The 6,228-nt window shown below is 32.5% G+C and overlaps 1 pseudogene; it reads right to left on the bottom strand.

Moving 5' to 3' along the window:
- Positions 1 to 908: 908 nt before the first annotated feature.
- LOC120193203 lies at positions 909 to 4,977 on the bottom strand (annotated as a pseudogene).
- Between the last annotated feature and the right edge of the window lie 1,251 nt (positions 4,978 to 6,228).

Raw genomic sequence — 6,228 nt, 5'->3', positions numbered from 1 at the left:
GTAGTTTTCTTCATAGAGGTCTTGGGTTTGAGTAGTTACGTTTGTAGGATGCGTGAATTATTAATAGCTAAGAAAAAATTTTAACATATGCTAATTTATAATCATTTCAACTATTTAAAAAAAGTTAAAAGTAATTTACAGTTTATCTGAAATTAGAATATAAGTTGAAGTTGAGCATGAGAATTGAGTTCTTTTAATACAAAGAACCTTCAAAAACATCTTACTAAAAACACAAATTCTTTGAACACCAGTTGTGGTTCTATTAAGGGGTGAGCAAGGTTTGATTCGAAAAATTGATATTTTTTACTTAAAAAAATCTATTCTAATTGATTTCGAGTTGTAATTTTATAAAATTTACTTGAATTTTTTAAAAAAAAAATTGAGTCAAGTTATAAAATATAACTCATTTTTTAGTAGTAATAAGTGGATTGATTTTTAAGTTTGAATAAGTTCACCGACTCCATATGATATATGTATACCACATGATAATTAATATGAAGAAATATATATGTATTATATATGGTTCTCGAAAACCGTTTAAATCAGAATTAAATAGTTTCGTGATATTATAAATATTTATAATTAAATTTAAACAAAAATTCAAACCACTCAATTCGTCTTGAAAAATTTTTCAAAAAAAATTGAGTTATAAAATAAGATTCATCGACTTGAATAACTCAAAATTTTTTAACTTAACTGATTCGATCGAACAATGTCACCCTTAATTCCAGTAACAAAAGGGTGAATATTTCTCTATAAGGGATCCTGGTTCTAAAAGTGGTGTTTATAGGACGCATGAGTAGTTAAAAAAAACAAACAAATTCAAAGCTCAGTATGATCATCAGTATTTTTTATATACCCCATGTGGAACAAACGGTATTCTCTATTAAATTACAATGAAAAATATATAATTAATTGATTGTATTGACAATAAGAAAAAAATGGAGATGAAAATTATTAAGATGTAAAATATATCATGTAGATGATCCCTAACTATCTAAAAGCCCTTTCACTAAGAAACAAATGAAGCTTCTCTTATCAGAATTGCCATGAAAAAAATCATTCCACGCATCAATGGGACCTGGCATGCACCAATGAACATTCATTATAACCCTTCATCCATTTATTTCCCCATAACTCACCAGGGTGACCATCCGGTCTCATCATCATTGCCCTCGTCACATCCAAAACTCCGAGCCTTTTCCCGAGCTTACCGCCTTCTATCCTCGCCTTTTCGATATCTTCCATTTGCAGGCTCCTCAGTTCTCATTCAGGGCTGCTCGAGTTTATCTCCGATTCACTCAATGGGACTGTCCTGTTATATCTTCCCCCTGTGTTCCATGCCCCATCCACAAAATGTGCCGGCGAAAATGTCCGGACTAGGGTGACCCTTGTTTTGCACATCTTGCAATTGTTGACGTGCTTCAATGCCGATCGAAGCGCCAACCTCAGGGAAAATCCAATGCCATAATCCGTTACATTCGGGGTATTGCAGTATACACATCCGATGACACCGGTACTATCGTGTAAGTAAATTGGTCGAAAAAACCAATGTGCATCTGAGATTATGACATGGTCGAGAACAGGGAGATCGTTGCTCCATGCTTCATCAATTTTGTCGAGGTATAAATCGAAAATGCCAGAGGATGATGAGAGTGAAATCATGATTAGGAAAATACCATATTCGTTTCCTGTCTTGTGGATCTTTGAACTCATCTTTGGGAGTTTAGACCTGCAAAAGATTTGCAGAGTTCAAAAAAACTTGTACATTTTGGTACCGAACTCTTACTTCCAATGAACAAGATAAAATCCCGATAATCTCGAATACCGAAAATGGTCATAAACTCCAAAAGCTAAATTAATCTCAGAAATTTTAGAACAGGAACTCTTGAAATCTGTTAAAATGTCTGTTCTTTACAAATCCAGGGAAGAAGAATGAAAGCAATAAGTAATCAAACAATAATAAGGATTAATGTTATTAAATAAATGAATACCCAAAAAAACTTTGACATACAAACAATCTAAACGCGTCCAAATCAACGTTTCTGTCTAAAATATATAAATTAATCAAGCAATTGATCAGCTGTATGTGAAAAAAAAATACTTTTTACATGGGTACGAAACTATTAATTTATAAAATTGCTGAATCAGTTACTTCGCCTTTCAGAAAGCCACACCATTTTCCATTATTCTTACTTCAAATGCACTGAACATTTCTGGGAATTCTTTAATTCCTAATTTATTTAAAAACTGGGTTCATCAAACCTGGTTTCACTACACTTTCAAGACAGTTACTGCTACATTAAAAAGTTTTTTTAATTAGTTTAAAGTGAATATAAGGTAATATTTATTTAGAAACTCTTAACTATTTAATAATGAATCTTGCAAACTCTGTGTTCCAACCTGGAATCTCAAGAGGTAACAACACTTCCTTAACGAATGAGGTCCCTCGGTTCCTGCTATGTTTAAAAAAGTTGAGTGTCCGATTTCACATAGGAATATTTTCAGAAACTAGGTGGGCTTCAGATTTTGATATTAAACCCATTGGACAGAGATATCAAAACAATAGAAGGTATACTTGAATTTGGTACAATGTTTTCATACATTCAAGGAATCAAACCTCAATCAGGGCAAGCAATTCATGTTCCAGTGAAATTATCAGCACGGTAATGAATTAAAATTATGATTTTGAAAGAATAAATGAACTAACCTTTGAGAGGAGGCAAAGAAGAGATTCCATGTGGTTCCTAGCAACAGAGTCGCCAATGAATCCGAGTTTCATGCCTTTTAACAAATTTCAGGAATGTTTTGGGATCAAACCTCGGAAGTACACATTTTTCAGGTCTCCATCTCCGATTCAGAAAACCCGTGTCACTCCTTCCATGGCGGAAACAGTTCTTCAAATGAGGAATTGTGGTGCAACTCGAGTTTGTATATCGAGAACCATGGAGGTCCGGCACCCAATGGCCAATGAACAAATCACAGCTCTTCAAAATCCCATCAGTATAAACTAATAAAAACATTAGAAAAATCAGAATCCTGCAGAATTCTGTAGGGTGAAAACTGAAAAAAGTGGATGACAAATTCTGGGTTAATTTACCTGGGAAGTTAATACTAGGAGGAGGTTTGGAGATGGGGTTTAAAGGGTTAAATTTTTTTTAGAGGGTTTTTTGTAAAGGGTTAATAGAATAAAAAGATGAACGGTACGAATATGACGGTTACAAGAAGAAAAGACATGAAAAATGGAAGTTTCTCTCTGTTCAAACATCTTATAAAATGTGGGGTTTAAAAGTAATAAATTATTTTAAATATGTTAATACTAAATTATTAAATAAAATATAATATATAATTGAATAGAGTCTATGTATTAATAATGGTAAAATTATTATTTGTTTCGCTTTACGGTTGGGTTTAAACTACTGTTTTTATTGTAACTTTATTCATTTTTTATCAGTTTAACATTGATTTTACGATTAAAACTGTTTTTTTAGCTAAACATGTTTTTAAAAATATTGTCAAACGGAACCTTATTCACCACTAATTTTATAGGGTGACATTTACAATTATTAAACTATATTAAAATTATATTTTTTTAACATTATACTTTTAAAAGTTACGTAATAAACATTAAATCTTAAATTTTTCTTTTATAAAATGAGGACAAGCCCATTAACTTCTATTGAAGATGTGACGTGACGTGACATATTAAATTAATAAAAAATATTTCATTTAATCATTTAATTATAAATAAAATTTCATTTTATTGTTAAAATATGTTTATTAGATCCGTTAAATTAAAAGAAAAATAGGTAAATAAATTAAATATTATTTTGTTAATACTATATTACAAATATTAAATTTGTACCATATAATTAAAAATTATTTGATATGTTATTATAATTTTTTGAATGTATTGTTTTTAAATTATATTTAAATTTCTTATACAAGAGTAAAATGTTTTAATCACATCGCTTAATAAAAAAAATTTATTGTTTGGTAATTTAATTTTTTGGACATGTTTAGCAGAGTTCCCAGCACCAGTGGACTTCGAGCTATTCTCAGTCAATGACTCAGACCCAGATACACCAGTGTAGTCTCTATCGAAACGATGATAACACTTTTGGACCACATGTCCAAATCGGCCACACAACTGGCATTGAGAACGATTATTATTACGCACTCGACCTCGACCACGATACCCATTCGATTGTCCACGAGATGGATGACCCTGTGAAGACCCAGTATTAGCATCCTGAGTTCCACAAGAATCAGTTTCAGCAGCACCACCTTCTCGAGAGTGAAGAACAAGATTTGCAGAAAAGTCTTCACTCAAAAACACCTTCTGTCGAGCCTCACAGTCTAACAACATCTCAGTAAGAACATCAAGAGAAAAATTATCTCGTGACGCAATTGCAATAATAGACTCAAACTCCACTGTAAGTCCAACACAACATTAACTTGTTCTTGCTCAGTAACCACACTACCTGAAGCATTCAACAAATCACATATGGATTTGACTTTAGCAAGATACTCCCTAATCGTCAAACCAGTCTTTCGTTGGGAATGAAGATTATGCCGAAGAGAAGAAATCTTGGCACTGGAACAAGCACCAAAAAGACGAGATATAGTATTCCAGATTGACATCGCAGTTGTAAGTCCAGTCAAGTGAGGCAGAACCTCTGTACTCACAGTAGTTAAAATCCATGAAGCAAGCAGTTTATCTTGCTGGCGATAAGATGCAAACACTGGATTCTCTTCAAGTTGTCCAGACGCATTAGTGATGAACTCATCTGGTGCAACAGAACCAGCAGAGATGAACCTCAGTAACCCATAGCCATCAATTATCAAAGCCACTTGATGCTTCCAAAGAAGGTATGTGGATTCAGTGAGTTTAACAGTATCATGCTTTGGTATGTGTTGAACGCCAAACATACCTCGAGAAGTTCCCGGACACAAGGAAGAAGCATTTGGAGACATCATCGGGATCAACCGTCAAATCAACCATGATGCCAAGAATCACACGAGACGAGAGAGCTTAATCTCGTGCAGCTACTGAAAAGAAGAAGAAACAGCGGAAGAAACACACCTAGGTATTGGCGAAAGATACCATGATAAGATAGCAATTGAGCTATCTAAGAAAGCAAGAAAGAAACTGAAAATACTTTGTAATCTTTTTATTATCAAGAAGCTAATCTCTCTTGAATTAGAGAGCAGTATTTATACAGTCAGGAAAGCATATGATTAACAGCTCAACAAACGACTAACAGCTCAACAACTTAACTGCTACAAGCTAACAAACTATTCTAGAACAAAACTATTCTAGAACTCACAACATATTCATAAGCACAAGCACGTGATCACTAACAAAGGTCCCAATTATGGGGGCGAATATAAGCATATATTCAAAGAGAAAGAGCCAAAATTGTCATCCATTACACAATGATCAAATCTTTACCCACATTCTTTTAGTTAGGCAAAGTCAAGGTTTGCAAAAGATGATTTTGCAAGTTCAGTGAGAATCCTTCTTAAAGATGGGGTCAGGTCAATAATAAAAATTGTTTAAAAAAAGATTTTACTTTGGAAATACTATTAAATAAAAATGTTCAATGGGAAAAAGTAGAAAATAGTAAATGCTTTGATCACATGATGTAAGTGACGGAACCGTGTTTCAGGTGGGTCCAGAATCGAGCTTCGACTTGAATGAATTGTATTCAAGTCGCCACCGATCACCTTAAACATTTAGGTGGATCGGACACCGTCTTACCTGATCTATGTTTTACCAAAATTATGTCGGGTTCGGGAGTCGGTTACAGTCAAAGAATGATTAACACCCTTAAACCGCCCTTTCGGTACCAATTAATTTGCCGGTTGTCTTAGTTGCGAAAAAGTTAAAAATTTAAATTACCCAATTCAAATTGCTTACCGTTAATAAATTTACGAAAATATCCTTCAAAAATCAAAACAAGATGTTAGATAAAGAACATAAACAAATCTATGATAATAATAAGGAGGAAATAAAAAAAATAAAAAAATTAACAATTTAAAAAAACTAAAACAAAAGAAATAAATAAAACTAATAAGAATGAACATAAAAAAATAAAAACAAATACAAAAAATGTTAATAATAATAATAGTTATAAAAATAAAAATAAAGTATATGCACAAAAAATAAAAAAAATAAAAAAATAAAAAGATAAAAAATCTACCAATCACTTCACTATAAGTGAT

The sequence above is a fragment of the Hibiscus syriacus genome, unplaced genomic scaffold (assembly GCF_006381635.1).
Source record: "Hibiscus syriacus cultivar Baekdansim isolate YM2019G1 unplaced genomic scaffold, ASM638163v2 tig00116989_pilon, whole genome shotgun sequence".
NCBI lineage: Eukaryota > Viridiplantae > Streptophyta > Magnoliopsida > Malvales > Malvaceae > Hibiscus > Hibiscus syriacus.
The sequence above is the reverse complement of the archived record's forward strand: the minus strand, read 5'-3'. Positions and strand labels throughout refer to the sequence as shown.